Source organism: Cornus florida, unplaced genomic scaffold (genome assembly GCF_030987335.1).
Source record: "Cornus florida cultivar Cherokee Brave unplaced genomic scaffold, ASM3098733v1 CherokeeBrave_3.0.0_Hap2_Chr08, whole genome shotgun sequence".
Lineage (NCBI taxonomy): Eukaryota > Viridiplantae > Streptophyta > Magnoliopsida > Cornales > Cornaceae > Cornus > Cornus florida.
In genome coordinates this window covers 73,762,723-73,783,601 of record NW_026775578.1, presented here as the reverse complement: position 1 = coordinate 73,783,601, position 20,879 = coordinate 73,762,723, and the positions used below count along the sequence as shown (strand labels likewise).

General features: G+C 35.2%; 1 pseudogene; it reads left to right on the top strand.

The window, feature by feature from the left end:
- Window positions 1-1,900: 1,900 nt before the first annotated feature.
- Window positions 1,901-1,999, top strand: LOC132272048 (small nucleolar RNA R71; annotated as a pseudogene).
- The last annotated feature ends 18,880 nt before the right edge of the window (window positions 2,000-20,879 follow it).

Genomic DNA, 20,879 nt, shown 5'->3' with positions numbered 1-20,879 from the left:
TAAGGTCATGACATTTCTCCTTAACATTAACTTCTTCATGCTTGTCAAATGAATTGGGGGTTGGATTAAAAATATTCAACTTTTCCTTCATGTGGCCAAATGAAATCTTCATTATCCCGTCCTACAATTAATGTTGGCATTTGCGGTTGCCAAGAAAGGATGGCCTTGGATAACGGGAATTTTGCTCTTAGGATTTGGGACCGGTTCCGTGTCGATGACAACGAAATCAACAGAAAAGAAGAATTTATCAATCTTAATCAATACGTCCTTAATGATACCCCTAGGTTTTTTTATAGATCAATCGGCAAATTGCAAAACCACCGACGTCAGTTTCAAGTCTCCTTAGCCTAATTTGACATATACCAAGTATGGAAAAAGATTAACACTTACTCCTAAGTCAAGAAGAGCCCGATTAATGATATGATCTCCAATGATGCATGAAGTGGTAAGTGAACCGGGGTCCTTAAACTTTGGAAGAGTGTTATGCTGCAAAATTGAGCTTACTTGCTCAGTTAAGACCACTTTCCTAGGTGCTTAGCTTTTGTTCTTCCTCTTTTGGGTGCATAAGTCTTTTAGAAACTTGGCATAAGCCAGAATTTACTTAATTGCATCCAAAAGTGAAATATTGACTTTTATTTGCCTAAACACATCTATAATTTCATTTGCTTTTGCCTTTTGCTTGTCAATTGAAATGGATCCTTTTAAGGCATCCGGAAATAGAGCTCTTATCTCAAAAACCTTTTCAGAAATTTTCTTTGAAGTCTCTTCAACACAAGAAGTTTTGAAATCATGTTGCAAATCTTTCTTTTCAAAATCACTTTTCAACACATTCTCATTTGAAAGATCATACATATGCAATGAAGGAATAGGATGAGAAATGGGACAGGTGTCAACTTGTGGTTGCACCGGTTCACTTTCTTCATTGGACATACCCACTTGGTTGTCCACAATTTTCCCACTTCTTAAGGTAGTCACCCCATTAACATGCGCTATTGTGTGACCTTCCGATAAGGAATGAGTCTCCACAACATATTGGTGCTTTTGTAGGGCATTCGAAGGCATTTTCCCTTTCTCTCTAGCATTTAAAGTACTAACTATTGGCTCTACTTGGGTTTCTAGCTTAACAATGGATTGAGAATGAGAATGAAGCAATTGAGTGTTAGCCTCTAGAGTGCCTAGAGCGGTCAAAACTTTCCCTTCAAAAGCCGGACTCCTAGCATTTCCTTGAGAATATGATGGTTGATTAGGAAAATGTGAATTACATAATTGGTTTCCTTGTGATTGAAATGGTCTATATCCTTAGGAACCTTGGCTTTGCATCGGATGGTGGAACATACTTCCCTTGGAAACCACCTAGGGGAGGGTTTGAGCCTTCCCCTTGGTTTTTCCAAGAGAAATTCGAGTGATTCCTCCAACTAGGATTATAATGATTGCCATAAGGATTGTTCCCTTGATTAACAAAAGCTGCATTGACTTGTTCATGATGCTCACTTTGCACATATCCATGGGGACAATTGAAAGTAGAATGTAAAACACTTGAACAAGTCATACATGTCTCATTGGATGCATGATGGGAATGGTTAGGGACAGAAGATACTTGATTTGTCGAGTTTTGGTTGATCAAGAATTAATCAAACCTTTGAGATAAGGATTTCATCTCGGCGGCTATTTCACTGGAATGGTCGACTTAATGTAAGCCAACACTCTTCCTTCCATTTAAATTCCTACCATTCTTGGAATATAAAGTTCGATACAAAGAATTTTCACTCATGTTCTCATAAAGACGCCATTGTTATCCTCATGCCTATCAATGTAAGAGCCACCCATGGAAGCATCAACCATGCCCTTGTAATTGTCCGATAAGCTCTCAAAGAAATATTGAACTAATTACCATTTGGGCATGTCATGATGTGGACATTTCCTAAGCAATTCATTAAATCTTTCCCATGCCTCATGGAACGTTTCCCCATCCCCGTGGGAAAACTCTCAAATTGAGGTTCTCATGGCATTGGTCTTAGAAACCAGATAGTACTTCTTCAAGAACTCTTGTTGCATTTCTGCCCAAGAAGTTATTGAAAAAGGTCTAAGATTGTTAAACTAATATTTTGCCTTGTCTTTAAGAGTAAATTAAAAAATTTTAAGCCTTAAGACCTCTTCTGGCATGTCTGTGTATCTCACGGTGGAACATACTTCAAGAAATTCATCCAAATGCTTGTAAGGTTCTTCACTTGGAAGTCCATGATAGTTAGGAAGTAGTTGAATGGTTTGTGATTTGATCTCAAAGTGGTGTGCTATAAATGGTGGCAATTGAAAGCATGTAGGTGCATTGTATTCATTAGGCACATAGTGATCTCTTAAAGCAAGGGGAGGATTAGCAATTGGAGGTGCAACATGGGCACCTTGATTGCCTTGAATGATAGAAGGTGGTGGAGCATAGATTAGCCTTGGCATTCCCAATAGAACTTGGCTTTGTTGTTGTGGTGGATGAACAAATGGCCTCGGCATACCCAATGGTACTTGCATGTTATTATGATGCACATTTGAAGGATGCCTTGTTGGTCTATATGACCAAGGTCCTCCACATGGTCCTCATTATGTCCTTCCTTTAATGAAATGGATTAACTAGAACTTCCTTTTCCCCTAGGGTTTGGAACAACTGATTCAAGATGAAAATTTAGAGGGACAAGAGTGGGTCTCAATGATCTACGACCATACATGCACGACAAAGCACAACAAACAATAAGTAATGAACAAACACTTCACCTTCGCAACAAATCAACAATCAATAAACTTCCTCCACATACAATGATCACATACTCCCATGCTATCAACAATATGCAAGAAAATTAAATTGCCTCCACGTGGGCTCACGATTTATCTAAGAATTGAAATATAAGCCTTCACGCAGGCCGACGATTTAACTAGAGATTAAGTTAAGAAAGAGCTCACAAAGGGTCCTTTAGCACTTCAATTTAATTTCAATTTTTAGCCTTGCAAATTTTTTAGATTTTGCCTTTTTCCTTTGCTTTGCTTAGCTCCTTGCTTGGAATGCTCCTTTGCTCATCTTCTTGCTCAATGCTCCTAGTCAAATAAGAACCAACACAATAAGTAACCAAAATGAAAATAAAGTAAAGACACGATCAAAAGAGTACTAATTCCTAATTGATTCCACAAATACGACGTTGCCTTCAATCAATTCTCGGCAACGGTGCCAAAAACTTGGTGTGTCATCAATCCAAACCCAAAGTTTGTGCACCAAAAGATAATGGTGTAGAACTATGATGAATGTGGCCAAGTTTTACATTTAGAAATTGCCACTACTACCTTTCACTAAAAATATAGTTAGGGCAAGTAGGGATCGTCCCAAGGGATTAGTGGGTCGTACAAGGTTGAGGAATCAAGATAAGGGTTAGTAGGTCGAGTGATCAAAAGATTGGTTGGTGGTTGAATTACTCTAACTTGCAATTTAAACTAAAGTAGGCAATTAAATGTAATGGAGAGAAAATAAGAGAAAGATCTTGGGGTTTAGAGTTCAGCACTAAGAATAGCTTTTCTATACCCTTAGTAAATGATTAATGAGGGGAAAAACATGTATTGTAACATAGTGTGTGTGTGGTTGTTTCAACCAACATGGATGACAAATTAAGCATATATTGTCTAAGCAACATGGTGGATAGCACAATATATCAAATTAAGTTATTAATCCTTTCTTTAAGCTCACAATCCAAACACATCACAAGGTTAGATATATGTGTTACTTGCTTTCATAAATATGGAACATCAAACAACAAGCATGAATTGTCCTCCCATTTAACACCTAAACTACAACTACACTACAATTAAGCTAATGACACGAAATTAAACTAAAGGAGAGGTACAATCCATCAAGAAATGAGTATGAACCATCAAATAAACCACAAGAACATTCCATTAAGCACTATGTCTCGACAATCTCTAGATCTGTAGTATTAATACACATAGACATACATCAATAACACAAGAAATAGAGACAAACACATGAACATCTATTCTAGCATACATAGACATATGGATAGAATGAAATGATCAATTGGAAGCATTACAAATCATTGAATAAACAAGATCTATATATATATAAGTGTCAAAACATGTATCACAATACAAATCTCCTCAGAAATACATAAATCAAGATGTAGAAAGCATGCTTAAGGCTAACTCTAGCCCCAAGAGGATGTCTAGCCACTTATGGATGGTGTCCTCCAACCCTCAAGGGCTAACTCCATGGTAGAGATTGCTCCTCTTCTTGGTTGATGGAAGAACTCCAAGCTTGCGTCTCTAGCCTCCTCCTTTCTTTTCTTCTTCACTAAGAATATCAAAATTGTGCCTCTCAAGTGTCTAAAAAGTCTCCCTCAAAATATGGCTCATATTCCTTATATAGGTAGGTCAAATATTACCCCAAATGAGCTGGGCTCGTACACCAATATTCCTCCAATGATTGGATATGAGACAACTTTGAATGAGCTAGAATTTGGATTTTCTCGGGATTTGGGAAGTTCGATCGATCGAACTTGTGGTGAGATTGATCGAACATGGCTGAGATTTATCGAATTGAAGCTAGATCGATCCTCTATGGTGGCGCCTTTTTGGATAAAAACAAATCTGAGATATTTTAAAGATATTTTTGGGAAAGAGACAAATGTGGTAGGTAGGTGGTACAAGTAGATAAGATGAAATTTTTTCGATCTATCGGAAGAAAGTTGGATCGATCGAACTTTGTCAGATCTTTGGATAATGACAAAAGAGCTTGGATCCATCATGGAATGCTGAGATCGATGAACTTTCGATTGATCGAATATTTGCTGAGATCGATCGAACTTGCTGAATTTCCACCACTTGCTTCCTTTCTTTGATTCATCTCAAGATTGCTTCAATGATGCTCTTATTTAGCTGAGTTAGCTTATTTTGGAGATAAGTATCTGAAATTGGAAATAATACAAAATCAATCTAAAGTGGGAAAATAAGATAGATAAAGGTTCTAGAATACCTAAGCTTAAGGGGTTTAAATGCGCATTTTTCAATGCTCATCAGCTTACGAGGAGAGAATGAATGAGGCCCTGTACGTGGATTAGAACTAGACTAGTGAGAGTGAACAACGACAACTTAAAGGCTGTCAGCATTGGAGAAGAACAATAGAGAAGAAGAAGTTTGGTTTTCAGTCTGAAAACCTAAGGTAAGTTCTTCATTCTACACCTCTTCTTTGATCTCGTGTTCCATACACCCCTAGTATAGCTTTAGGGATTTTAAACGGAGATTATAATCTAGTTTGCATGCTTTAAAATGGATTTAAAGAAGGGATACATATGTATAGGTGTATGTATGTACAAATACTAAATTTTGTATGATTGATGCATAAAACTTGGATTTAAGTTGCTCTAATGATGTATAATTACTCCATATTAATGTTAGCCATCAATTGGACATAAATGTATGCTTTAGGACCTTTAGCAACGGATTTCTGGACTTAAAATAGACCTACTGAGCTATTTATGAGAATAAGGGCTCGAGCATTGTTTACAGGGCTCGAGCGCTACTTTATGGGAAACACCGCTCGAGTGTTGTTCAGCACTCAAGCCTAGTGATGGTGTGCTTAAGCACTGAGGGCTTGATTTTGCCCAAAAGCACCCTGAATGGCTGCAAATTGATTTATCAAGGTCCCAAGCATGTTATAAAGACTCGGGAATAGTAGCATGTAAATTAAATGGCATGAAACTTAGGCATGCATGTTGATACGCGATTTAATCGATTAATAAGTTGTAAATTGATTATTTAAATTATTTAGACTTGGCATTTAATTATTTTAGCATGGGATATGGTTATAATCATCTTAGTTATTGAAATTGTGATTTATCAGAATGTTTCATGACTGTAAATATGATTTGTCAGGGTTAGAGATAATAAACTTAAATAGCTTATGAGTTGTGTAAGGCTTATGGTCACTATATTCCAATAACGGTTGCAATAAATTGATAATATGATTATAAACATATTTGTTGCTTTATTATATGATCTTATACATGATATACCTCTGTTATTATGTGAGACCATTGTCATGATATGGTTTTGATGTATTAATGAGTATATGTGGACTCTCTAATAAGTTAGATCCATTCTATTGTATGCCATTGTCAGGATATGACTATGTTATTCCATTGTGCCATTATCAGGATATGGTTATAATGTTTTATGTGTTGCCGTGCCATTGTCAGAATATGGTTATAGTAGTTTATATGTAGTCATGCCATTGTTAGGATATGATTATAGATATTTATATTTATGTGTGCCTTGATACGAGCTTGAGTTCTTGGGATCAGCGGTTAGGATTGAGGCGTATATTGCAGGTTGAGATAGGTAGCTGGATATATGATATGTGTGTGCTATGGTAGAATGAGGACTCATGACCACCTTGTATGCGCTTTTCATGAGATACCCACTATCCAGATGAGTCTGCCTTATAGTCCAGTGAGAGTCTTTAGTTAGTATATATATATATATATCGACTATATAAATATTGCATGAGTTAGCTAGGGATGTATCATTTATTGGGTCTGTGGTTAGGTTGTTGTAAAAAGGACTTGTTCATAGATTTTGACCCACCTTTGTTATATTTTTCAAGTCCTCGTCAGTACCAGGCATAGAGGTTGTTCATGCAGATCAGAGACTACTCTTCATCACTCTTCTGATGTCATTGGCATAGGATTCTAGTTCATGTATTTATTCTTCAGACTTGGACCTTATTTATTTATTTTTTAGTTATGGGATTTTATTAGGGGTCCATGATATACAGATTACCGAGTTGTACTTTGGACGTTTACGTTGGTTATGGAGATTTATTATTTGTTGGATTTATCTGGAGTTTTGGTATCAGAGGATTATTAATTATTATTTAGTATTTCCATTTCAGAGTTATTATTTATTTTATTATTTATATATTCCCTTGTATTATGTGTCTGTTTGTTATTAATTATTTGATATCCCCCGATTTTTAGGCAAGGACTTGATCAACCCTCGTTCCAAAATTGAGGGGTATCATAAACTTCCCAGGGGGTCACCCATCCTGGTCTACTCCAGGTTAAACGGGAAAAGAAATAGAGAAAATAAACGTTATATATATATATATATATATATATATATATATATATATATATATATATATATATTCCAATTCCACTCTTAAGAACTTGGAAGTTCTCGTCACATTTCATCTTGAGAGTTTGGACACACTCATTCTATTTCTACTCTTGAGAACTCGAAAGTTCTCATCATATTTCATCTTGAGAGTTTGCACAATCTCTTTCTCATTTCAACTCTTAAGAATATGATAGTTCTCTTTCAATGCAACTTTCAAAACCATCTTTAAGGCCCTAGCTTCCATTTCACTAGGTAATCATCTTTAAGGCCCTAGCTTCTATCTCGTTAGGTAATCATTTTTTAGGCTTCTATTAAATACATTTAATTGAACTATGTTTGACTTAATTCCGAACGACCGGATATGTAATCAACCCTAAGTTTAGTTAAGCCCCACATCTATCTCATTCCATCATTTAGACTCGTATGCTATTTGGGATCCCTCCATACATTTTCCCGAACTACATTTGACCTAATTTCCCAACAATGGGATGCGTTGGCAACTTAGATAGTTATCTAGGTACGGTCTCATCCTTCACTCTTTCACAATCCCCATATAGCCATGTAATAGAATGGAATCTAACACAAAAAATAAGCAATCATACTTTATATATGCATCACAAAAAATAGGCAATCATACTTTGTATATGCGTCTTGGGGTGCCTAACACATTCCCCAAGCGTAATTAAATACCTGAATCCACTACTTTGGTTCACGTAAACTAAATAGAGTTAAATAGGGTTGGCACTTTACATTTCCACATTCTAGGTGACCTAGCACACCAAAAGTCAATGTTAGGTGATGACCACAAAAACGAATCCATTAGTTCCTACCACACTTTCAATTCAAGACATTCACACCACCTCTGTCACACTTATGTTTACAATTTCATCGCACGGGCTCCCACAGCTGACCACTACATTGGGGACGAAAAGGATGAAAATTACGGGCGTGATATATATATATATATATATATATATATATATATATATATATACACACACACACACAGTGGTGTTCAACTGCTTCCTGGTGAGCAGGAAGTAATATATTCACTTTTAATCCTAGCCTTAAAATCTAATCCTACGGTTCCTAAAAGAATAAATATTTTAAGAAATTAATTATCCTTTTAATTAACCATTAATTGTGAAAGGAATAAAATGGATAGTTTCTTATAGGAAAAAAAAAAAAAAAAAAAAAAGGTCAATTTCTTCAATCTCATTAACTTTGAATTGCCACAATCGCCTCGATCCGCCGCACCACCACAACATTGCCACCTCCTCTACTACCGCCGGCGCCACCACTAGAGGTGGAGGAGAAGGTAGACGTAAAGGTGTAGGTGGTGGTGGTGGTGGTGTGATGTGTGTTTTTATTTATCAATAATAAAATACAACTCGCAATAGAACGAATCCTTGTAGGATAGGACTATGTTGAAAGTGTCGAACCTCAAGGACTGTGGTGGTTTATCGAGTCTTCAATTAATACTATTTTAATATAGAAAGAGGATTTAGTTTTGTGTGTTGTGTTGCAATTCAATAACATAAAAGAAAATAAACGGAATAAAAGGATTGAGATCAAGAGAAGAAATACTTAGGGATTGACTTCACCACGAACCTCATACTATGGTCAACTGTTCAACCTTGGGATTTCAATAACTTATATACCATATGAATTAAATTCAATAACATTCATTTAATTCAGTTTTAAAGAAAGATGTTTTATTAAACTTAGCTAACTATAACCTATCAAAAGTTGGCACAAATTATCCGCCTTCTAATTAATGTTGCAATATAACTCATCTTCCCTAGGCATAGATTATGAAGAAGTTCATTCAAGAAAAACATTTGAAAACATTGAATGATCTCCATTCTTATGTGTGACAGGGCTCCACCAGATATCGTCCAATAAGAATGGGTTAAGAATAATTTATGAGCAGTTATATCTAAGACAAGGTAATAACTATTCAAAAACTATTAATTAATTAAAACACCAATTGAATTAAGTCAATTGCCCATAATCATGCAATCAAAGTTTAAAATATATTAAATTCTCAAAGTATAGAACAATCAAACCATAGTATTCGGATTCGGGCTACATCAATGCCCTAAGAGAGGAATTTGCTACTCATGACGGCGCCAGATATCATCTGTGTTGTTGTGGTCTTCATCGCCATGGACTGCCAAAACTCCTTTGGGATTTTCTTCTTCAAAATCCTAAAAGCCACCATGAGCGAGAGATATAAGAGAGATGATATGATGGCCTTGTGCCTCCTTTTATAGAAGAATTAACTTCTAATAAGGGTTGGATGGGCTTTTAGGTCTTCTGGCGTAATATGGGCCCATTTGGGATGAATTATGATTGAATTAGAACAAATCCCGCAACTTGAAAATTCTTACTTAACAGCAAAGCTCGAGCTTTGGGTACAAGGCTCGAGCTTTTTGTACCTAAGGCTCGAGCTTTGGGTACAAGGCTCGAGCTTTTGGTACAGGGCTCGAGCTTTCAGGAATGGTGCTTGATCCCTACTTCTATACTTAGCCAAATTTCTTCCAATATTTTTCGAAGTGTCTTTTCCATCAACACTTAGAATATGTTTGGGTTTTTCCTTTTAACAGTGCTCGATCCCCCTTTCATGGTGCTCGATCCTTGATTTTTGGGTTAAGGCTCAAGCATTTGGTACCTAAAGCTTGAGCTTTAGGTATAGGGCTCGAGCCAAAGTGATTTTGACCAATTTAGATTGCGAATTTAGAAATAGCTATTAGAGACAAAAACATCAGGCTTCAAATCTTCTTTCCAGAGCTGTTTAGTTTGCTCAATTTGGAGTTTCGAGTGAAAAGTTATGCCCAAAACACTGAAGTTGGTCCAGAATTCTCGTAATTTTTACTCTAAGCTTGCTTTAGATGACCGGCAACGCCCCATAAGCTTCAATATCAGTCTTTTCATTAAAATTATAGTTTTAACTTGTTCTTTAGGAAAGTACCTACAAATATGAAATAAACATAAATCAGTCTAAAACTGGATAGAAGTATCACTTTAAGTCTTAACATACGTATATTTAAGGGCTCGAATATGCAATATTCAACGCTCATCACACCCCCAAACTTATATATTGCTAAACCCTTAGCAATACCAAACTAAAAAGCCGCTTTTTGTGGGAATCACGGTTGCATTTAGCTTATGCAACAAGCCTTTAAACCCCTAAGTTACCCCTAGTGGACTACTTATAGTCTCGTGAGGGTTTCTAGTGAAGGTACCCACAAACTTCAAATCAGTGCCTTAATTACATGGTAAGCTCATTTAAACTTATTTTCATATCATAATGTCCCTGTAATGCATCAATCAGTCAACTACAAGTATAAGGAACTATATTAAACAGGAAAAATCTCCAACTCTCAACTTCATATCAACAGCCATGGTCCCTATATTTCAATTTAATCACATGTTTAACAATCTCGATCCCCAAAATCCTTTTTAATAGTGAATTTACAATTTTAAACATGTGGCTTACTATTCATACTTATATCTAACTCATGCTATCCCTCAATTCACAAGTAAACCTTTCAAATTCTAATCCCTAAGGTATTTTTCCTAATTTTCTACAGGTATGCATTTATTTCATTCATTACTCAATTTTTTTTCAACTCATTTTTTTTTTCTTTTTCAAAAGGGTATTATGCAATGCTCAGGTCTATTAAGTTTTCTAAATCACTCTTGTAACGAGTTTTCAGCCAATGACTCCCAAACCAGATGGCTTTAGGACATTAGGTATTAAAACACCCTTACGGACTAAATTGCTGAAGTAATCTAGGCAACCTAAACTTCTTATGTAACAAACTTTCAGTCAATGACTCCCAAACCAGATGGTTTTAGGGCATTGGGTGTCAGAACACACCCCTAAGGACTTAATTGCTCAAGCAATCTAGGTACAGACCTAAACTTGACCCTTTTTCTACTTCTTTTCTTCACTTTTTTTTTCATTTTTTTTTATCATATTGGTGAAGAATATTTTTTTTCATTTATTGCATACATACCAATTCTTTTTTTTATTTTTATTTTTTATACCTTGGTTTTCAAAATCATCAAATTCACCTGCTTATCTCAGTTTAACATAAATCAGAATAAGATTTCAAGGTTATACCCCACAGAATACATGTAAGTGTGAATATGTGCAAAGTGAAGTATTCTAGGAATCAGAATCATTAAATTGTAACTTTCCGGACAAAGTGGACCACAGGCCACCAACTGATATAAAAAAATTTCAAAAATCCCTATTTAGCATAAATTCGGCATACAAGCCATCTTAAACCAATATCAGAATGGATATGGACATCCCAACAATTAACAGATTCAAAATCATGCTTAAACAGTTAAATTGCATCCTCTTATGCACAATATATTATCAACAAAGGCACTGCCTTACCCCTAAACTTAAGATGCACATTGTCCTCAATGTGTGAAAACAAACGTAGAGTTAGACAGATATTGCCAAATACGTAGAACCAGCAAGGATCAATAATTGATAGCTCAAAGGAATGAAATCGTCACCTCACCTCCAAACTTTGTCCTTTGTACCTGACAAAATAATCACACTCTATAGCACATATTAGAGTAACAAGTATATGGAGTAAAACAGATATATATCATTATGCACAAGTCAAAAAAAAAAATTTCTTTGTTTATTTTAATTAAAACAAACCTAAACTAACCTAATCTAAAAATAAAAGAAAAAGACACAAATAAGCTAAAAACCTAGAAAACAAAATAAACTGAAGAAGGAAAAAAAAAATCAAATTAAACTAAAGTACAAACCTAAAAGTGCTAAGTTTAATGTCGATAGCTCGACAGCATGCTAAGTTTAACATCGCTAGCTCGATGTTAGGCCACTCTTTAGCCTGTATCCAACAATTCAAGTACCTTCCTCATCCCAAAATCAGTCCTATGGGTGATTACCAAAATTTGAAATAGGAGGAACCAATGTAAGTCCATTAAGACCCAAGAAAGAATACTCACGCTTATCCGGTGGTGGCTTAGGCTCAAGTTTGTGAGAATACTCACAAGAAGGACAAGAAAGATTCAAAATCAAAGGAGGAGGATATTTTATTGGAAAGATGGTGACTGGATCCTTATCAATGACATCAATAAAGAAGCACTCATCTTCCTCTGAGGAATATGGAGTGGCATTGAAGATATTTAATTTGAGCTTCATATTCCTAGAAGAAATATCTATTGCCCTAGTCCTACAGTTAATGTTGGCATTAGCTGTAACTAAGAATGGACGACCAAGGATCACAGGAATATATCTATTGGGATCGTAAACAAGTTCTGTATGCAGGACAAGAAAGTCAACCGAAAAATAAAACATGTCCCCTTTAATGAGAACATCTTTAATTAACCCAAGTGGTTGCTTCATAGATAAATCAGTAAGTTGTAACACCATTGAAGTGGGTTTAAGCTCTCCTAAGCCTAATTACTCATATACCGAGTAAGGAAGAAGATTAACACTCATTCCAAGATCAAGAAGTGCTCTGTCTATCACATTGTTTCCAATGATGCAAGATATGGTAGGAGCACCAGGATCGTTGAACTTACGAGGAGTGTTGTGCTGAATGATTGCACTGACTTGCTAAGTGAGATAGATTTTCTTAGAGACTTGGCTTTTTTATTTTCTCTTTTGAGTGTAGAAGTCTTTCAGAAATTTAGCATAGGTAGGGATTTGATTGATAGCATCTAGGAGAGGAATATTGAGTTTTACCTATTTGAAGACATTCCTCATGTCTTGGATTTTGTCTCATTGCTTTCCAAAGTAAGAGGGTCCCTTGAGACGTTCAGGAAATGTAGCTCTTGGCTCATAAGTTGTCTCAAGGTTGGGAGTAGATGAAGAAGTGACTTCACCTTCAACTCCTTTGGAGCTTGATGGATTAGGATGTGAGGGAACAACTATGGGATGTGGAGTTGGAAGAATGTGATTATAGGAATCCTACGCTTTTCTTTTTCTACCTCATTTTCCTCAACATGATTATTAATGATCTTTCCACTCTGCAAAGTAGTGATGGCATTAACTTGCTCATGATAAGAACTTGAAGGAGTAGTCTCATCAATCATGTAAGTTTACCTTTTTGGATTTACCATTGGCTAACTTGGAAATTTCCCTTCCTCTTTTTGATTTAACACTTTTACTATTTCCCTAACTTGAGCAGATATTTGCCCAACTTGAGTTTCTAGCTTAACTATAGATTAAGAATTGGAATGCAACAATTCAAATGCAGATGAGTACTTAGGAGGAGGAAGATCTGGATTAGCTTGGTTCCTAAATTAAGGAGGACAGTAGATGGAAGATGGATTAAAAGAATTATTTAGTAAAGGATTGGATGAATTGTGGTATCGTCCCTGAGATTGGGGAACAGTATTGTCTTGGCTTTGATTCTGCCATGATATATTGGAATGATCTCTCCAACCAAGGTTATATATATTGGAATTTGGATTGTAACCCGAATTGGAGAATGCAGCATTGGTTTGCACTTATGGATTTTCAAAATATTGACCCAAGAAAGGACAATTGGCAGCATAATGAGATGGATTAGCACAGACAGAACATTCCTCCTTTGGCAAAGAGGAGTGCTGATAAGAACTAAAAGCACTAACAGCTGGCAATACTTGGTCAAACTTTCAATTCAACACTTCCATTTGGGAGGCAACCTCTCTAAATTTTTCTGTTTCATACAAACTTTCAACCTTATAGATACCAAGAGTGGATCTAGACCTAGAGGAAGAAGCATGTTAAACAGAATTTTCACTTAGGGCCTCAAATAGTTCCCAAGCGTCATTTGGGCTCTTATGCAGGAAACCACCATTACTAGAAGCATCTACCATGTTCCTATGTGGATCATGTAATCTATCATAGAAGATTTGCACCAAATGCTATTTAGCAATATCATGGTGTGGACACTTTCTCAGAAGATCATTGTATCTTTCCCAAGTATCATGAAGTTGTTCACCTAAGATTTGGGAGAACGCCATGATCTCTTTTCTCATTTGTGTGATTTTACCCAAGTATTTTTTGAAGAACGCTTGTTGTAACTTATCCCATGTGCTTATGGAATTATGAGGTAGGGAGTGCAACCAAGTTTTAGCTTTGTTCTTGAGAGAAAATTGGAAGAGTCTCATCCTAAAAGCATTATCAGAGAGAGTGGGCAACTTGGTAGTTGAACACAATTCTAGAAATTCATTTATGTGCTTATAGGGATCTTCAGTAGCAAACCCATGGAAAGTTGGAAGCATTTGGATCATAGCTGGCTTAATCTCAAAGTGGGTTGCATCAGATTGTGGAAATTGAAAACAACAAGGGGATGTATATGAGGTGGGAATGAAGTGATCCCTCAATTGTGGTTGTGGTGGAGGAACAGGTGTTTGTGGCATATGTGCCCCATTAGTATTATCACCATTATTAGCCATATCTGAGTTAGAGAATTCTCTTAACAATTTAAGCTAATTTCAATGGTAACAAGTAAAAAGAAAATTTTCAAGCAAAGAAATAAATTTAAAAGACTTCATAAGCGGTCCTGAATACGTAGCTGTTTCTCCTTAAGCTTCGTCACCCTTTCTCCTTAATTCCTATACTTAAAAAGAAAAAGAATTAAGGTGAGATAGTAGAAAGTCCTAAAACTATAAATTAAACTAAAATTAATCACGAACTCAACAAAACCATGACACAGTCCCGGGCAACGACGCCAAAAATTGATGTGTGTTTTTATTTATCAATAATAAAATACTACTCGCAATAGAACGAATCCTTATAGAATAGGACTATGTTGAGAGTGTCGAATCTCAAGGACTGTGGTGGTTTATTGAGTCTTCAATTAATACTATTTTAATTTAGAAAGAGTATTTGGTTTTGTATATTGTGTTGCAATTCAATAACATAAAAGAAAATAAACGGAATAAAAGGATTGAGATCAAGAGAAGAAATACTCAGGGATTGACTTCACCACGAACCACATACTATAGTCAACTGTTCAACCTTGGGATTTCAATAACAACTTATATACCATATGAATTAAACTCAATAACATTCATTTAATTCAGTTTTAAAGAAAGATGTTTCACTGAACTTAGCTAACTATAACTTATCAAAAGTTAGCACGAATTATCCGCCTACTTACTTCTAATTAATGTTGCAGTATAACTCGTCTTCCCTAAGCATAGATTATGAAAGAGTTCATTAAAGAAAAATGTTTGAACACCATTACATGATCTCCATTCTTATGTCCGACAGGGCTCCGCCAGATATCGTCCAATAAGAATGGGTTGAGAATAATTTATGAGTAGTTATATCTAAGACAATGTAATAACTATTTAAAAACTATTAATTAATTAAAACACCAATTGAATTAAGTCAATTGCCCAAAATCATGCAATCAAAGTATATAATATATTAACTTCCCAAAGTACAGAACAATCAAACCATAGTATTCGGATTCGGGCTACATTAATGCCCTAAGAGAGGAATTAGCTATTCATGACGACGCAAGATATCATTTGTGTTGTTGTGATCTTCATCGCCATGGACCGCCAAAACTCCTTTGGGATCTTCTTCAAAACCCTAAAAGTCACCGTGAGAGAAAGATATGAGAGAGATGATATGATGGCCTTTTGCCTCCTTTTATTGAAGAATTAACTTCTAATAAGGGTTGGATAGGCTTTTAGGTCTTCTGGGGTAATCTGAGCCCATCTGAGATGAATTATGACTGAATTAGAACAAATTTCGCAACTTCAAAATTCTTACTTAACAGCAAAGCTCAAGCTTTGGGTACAAGGCTCGAGCTTTTGGTATAGGGCTCGAGCTTTCAGGAAGCGTCTTTTCCATCAACATTTAGAATATTTTTGGGTTTTTCCATTTAATAGTGCTCAATCCCCCTTTCATAGTGCTCAATCCTTGATTTTTGGGTTAAGGCTCGAGGCTTTTGGTACCTAAAGCTCGAGCTTTAGGTATAGGGCTCGAGCTTTCAAGAGTAGGGTTCAAGCCCAAGCAATTTTGAACCATTTAGAGTGTGAATTTGGAGATGGATATTAGAGATAAAAACATCGGGCTTTGAATCTTCTTTCCAAACCCACTGAGGTTGCTCAATTTGGAGTTTCGAGTGAAAAGTTATGCCCAAAATACTGAAGTAGGTCCAAAATTCTCATAATTTTTACTCTAAGCTTGCTTTAGATGACCGACAACGGCCCTATAAGCTTCAATATCAGTCTTTTCTTCATAAAATCACGGTTTTAACTTGTTCTTTGGGAAAGTACCTACAAACATGAAATAAACATAAATTAGTCTAAAACTAGATAGAAGTATCACTTTAGGTCTTAACATACGTATATTTAGAGGCTCGAATATGTAATATTCAGCGCTCATCATGGTGGCAGTGTTGTGGTGGAGGTGGTCCTTTCCCTTTTTCTTTCATATTTCTAATATCATCCTTGCGCATACCATAGAAATTGGTGCTTTTTGCAAGTTTTACATGAATTGATGATTTTCTTTGATCTTTTGATTCATCTTTACACACACACATAGAAAAAGGGTTAATAAGGTATTACATGATGGATGGAGGATGCGCGGTGTGGTGATAGTGGCGGTGGTGGTGGTTGTTTATAGTCAATCACATTAAAGAAAATTAAATTTTTTTTCCCTTTTAAAAAACTACCTTTTATAGTATTTTCACAAATTTGGACTAAATTAAAGAATGGTAGTTTCTTAAAACAACTATTATTTCTATTAACCGTAGGATTAGATCCTAAAACTAGGATTCAAAGTGAGTATACTTCTCCTACTCACCAGGGAGCAGTTGAACACCACTCGTATATATAAATGTATAGTTCTAATCTCTTGCTCATTGGTGAGGAAGAGAATTTATCCACACTTTGTATGTGGCCATTAAGTTAAATCTAACCGTCACTTTCCAAACCCATTAATTTTATTTCCTTTTACTAGAAAACCACTTTCTACCTATTTTAGTTTTCAAATTTAGGATTATCATTACCACCAAATTTAATAATTAAGGCAATTACCAAAATAGAAGGGAAAAAAAAACACCCGAGTGTTTTTAAAATAGAAAATACTCGGCTATCTTCACCTCTCTTGCTCACCGGTCTCATTCTCAACCAAAGAAATTCTTTACATTCTTTGCTTTGATCTAGTTCCAGCATTTTTGAAATAAAAATCAATACCAACCAAATTAAAGAAAAAAAAAAACACTCGACTTACTGTCTAAATAGAATACTCATCTTTTTTCATGTGTCTTCCTCACAGGTCTCTCTCTCAAACAAAGAAATCTTTTACTCTCACGTCTCTTGGAATAAAAATCAATACTCTCTCAAAGAACCTACTCTTCCGGTCGATGCTTCGGATGCTATGAGTTCAACTTTAATTCAAGCTAGGCCCATGCCCAGAAGATGGAATTCTTGGAATAATTCTTTAAATATTTTTTTTTTTTTTTTTTTCTCATTGCTCCTTGCTTTGTTAATTTAAATAGTACCTTCATTACTTTGATATCTTGTTGATCTGTCGCCGTCAGTTATCTCTCTTTGATATGGAATTCTTTGTTAATCTACTCATTTTCGTTATTTATGAAAAATTAGTATTTTAATTCATGATTTGGAATTCTTGTATATGTGAATATGCTGAGATTATACACCAAAAAAAAAAAAAAAAAAAAAAAAATGAAGAAGAAGAAGAAGAAGAAGAAGGAATTATGTGAATCTTTGTAATGAGTTTTAGATATATAAAGAATTTCTTTGTTTAGATAGAGACATGTGAGCAAGAGAATGCTCGGATTTTTTTTTTCTTTTTTTGGTAATTGCCTTAATTATTATATTAGGTGGTATTAATAATCATAAATTTGGAAACTAAAATAGGTATAGACTAGTTTTCTAATGCAGTGATATGGAAACCAGCCACATATGGTTGTTTAAAACACGCAAACATTCGATGCTAAAACATGGCTCACATTGTAAAAAATTGTTTTTTTCATAAAAGCAATTTTATTTTTTTTCTGAAGATCACGCACTCCATATTCAACACGAGGATGAACTCCATGTTACGATCTCAATGATGACAACTTTTCTTGTTCGAAGCCCTATCTTTCTGAAGCACGAGACTCTGAAGGTAAGTTTATTAGTTTTACAATTTCAAAACCCTAGCAGCCTACATTACTGATCGAAGCCCTAATTATATATGAGAATCTCTAGTTATATCCTTGAATGTTGTAAACTTTGTATTATTTGTTTCCCTCTCTTTCTGTCCCAAATCGTAATACATAACAAAGTATATATTACTATAGTTTTGAACTTGGGTAGTTAAATGTGTGTGTATGTTTTGAGTGCTTGAGTTCTTATTTAATATCTATTTTGTTAAAATCAATAGTTATGCATGTGTTAATGAAGATACAATTAATGACCTGGGCTCAGTTTGTTCAAGATACTCAGAACGGGTCGGGTAATCGCAATCGAAGCAAAGACAATCCACACTGAATAGGCCCAAAAGAAGGAGGACAGTGAATGTGACGACGGCCGTTCCAATACGCCAAAATGAATGTAGTGAATGTGTGGTTCAAGAAAAGCCTTTTACGTCAAATTTCAATTTATAAAAACCACTACCAACACCACTACTAACGTAGCAAGAGTGAGTAGGGATCGTCCCAAGGGATTATACGTGTTGGAATTTCAACTTCGACTCTAGCGTACCAAATGATTACAAAAGAGAGTTGGGTTGGTTGATTACTTCTAGAAAAGAATTAATTAAAATGCAATAAAAATAAAACTAAGTAGAGATAGGGATTTAAGAGATGAGAAGAGAGGACTTAGGGTGTTGGAATCACCACTAAGCTTGTGTAATTAACCACTTGCTTTCCATTAATGGGGAATACATTGTTGTGAACAAAATTGGTTCAACTAGCAAAGGTTACTCAACAAGTGTATAATGTCTAAACAACATGTGAAAAGCTACAATATATCTATTGGAAGAGGAATATATTGTCTAGACAACATGTGAAGAGAACAAAATATCAAATCAAGTCATTAAACCTTTCATTAAGCTCATAGTCCAAATAATTCACAAGGATGACTTAGTTAAACATGTATTGTCTAAACATCATGTGAGAGGCCACAATATATCTATTGGGAAAGGAATATATTGTCTAAACACATGTGAAAGATACAATATATCATAACAAGTCATTAATCCTTCATTAAGCTCAAAATTCCATTACACCACAATATTAGAGCATATACTTCTTGCATTCAAAAGCATGGAACATCAAAGAACAAGCATGAATTGTCTCCCCATCTAACACTACACTACAACTACACTACTAGCATGAAAATAAACTAAAGGAGAGGCACAATCCATCAAGGAATAAGTATGAACCATTAAGAGACATAACAAGAGCATTCCATTAAGCACTAATGTCTAGCCATCACTAAATTCTCAATTAACCACACATAGACATGCAATTAATATAGAAAAACTAGTGTAGAGATCAATTCCCCAAAAAATCACAAATAAGACAACATTTAATTATAATAGAGAATCAATGGAAGAATTAACCCATATGAATCATGTGAGACATAATTCCTAATTTAATCACACATAGACATGTAAATAAACTAGAGAATTAATAGGAAGAATTAGACCATGGAAATCATAGAAATATACCAAGATTCATGAAATTCACAAGGCTAAAACACTAATCACAACAATATATTTGTGATGAGATCCGGGTTGTCGTTACTCCCGGAACCTATACGGTTTGTGCACACCACCAAAAGATAAAGCGGTGTAGAGCTATGATGAATGTGGCCAAGTTTTACATTTAAAATTGCCACTACTACCTTTTACTAAAAATATAGCTAGGGTAAGTAGGGATCGTCCCAAGGGATTGAGGGTCATACTAGGTTGAGGAATCAAGATTAGGGTTAGTAAGTCGAGTGATCAAAATAGTGGTTGGTGGTTGAATTACACTAAGATGCAATTAAACTAAAGTAACTAATAAAGCAATAAGGAGAATAAAAGAGAGAGAGAGATCTTGGGGTTTAGAGATTACCACTAAGCATACTTTTCTACACCCTTAATGAATGATTAATGAGGGAAAAAAACATATATTGCAACAAAGAGTGTGTGTGTGGTTGTTTTAATAAGCATGGATGACAAATTAAGCATATATTGTTTAAGCAACATGATGGATAGCACAACATATCAAATTAAGCCATTAATCCCTTCTTTAAGCTCACAACCAAACACATCACAAGGTTAGAGACATATGCTACTTGCATTCAAAAGCTTAGAACATCAAACAACAAACATGGATTGTCCTCCCATTTAACAACTACACTACAACTACACCACAACTAAGCTAATGACATGGAATTAAACTAATTAAACTAAGGGAGAGGCACAATCCATCAAGAAATGAGTATGAACCATCAAATAAACCACAAGAGCATTCCATTAAGCACTATGCCTTGACAATCTCTAGATCTATAGCATTAATACACATAGATATGCATCAACAACACAAGAAATAGAGACAAACACATGAACATCTATTCTAGCATACATAGACATATAGATAGAATGAAATGATCAATTGGAAGCATTAAACCATATAAATCATTGAATAAACAAGATCTATATATATAAAAGTGTCAAAACATGTATCATAATACAAATCCCCTAA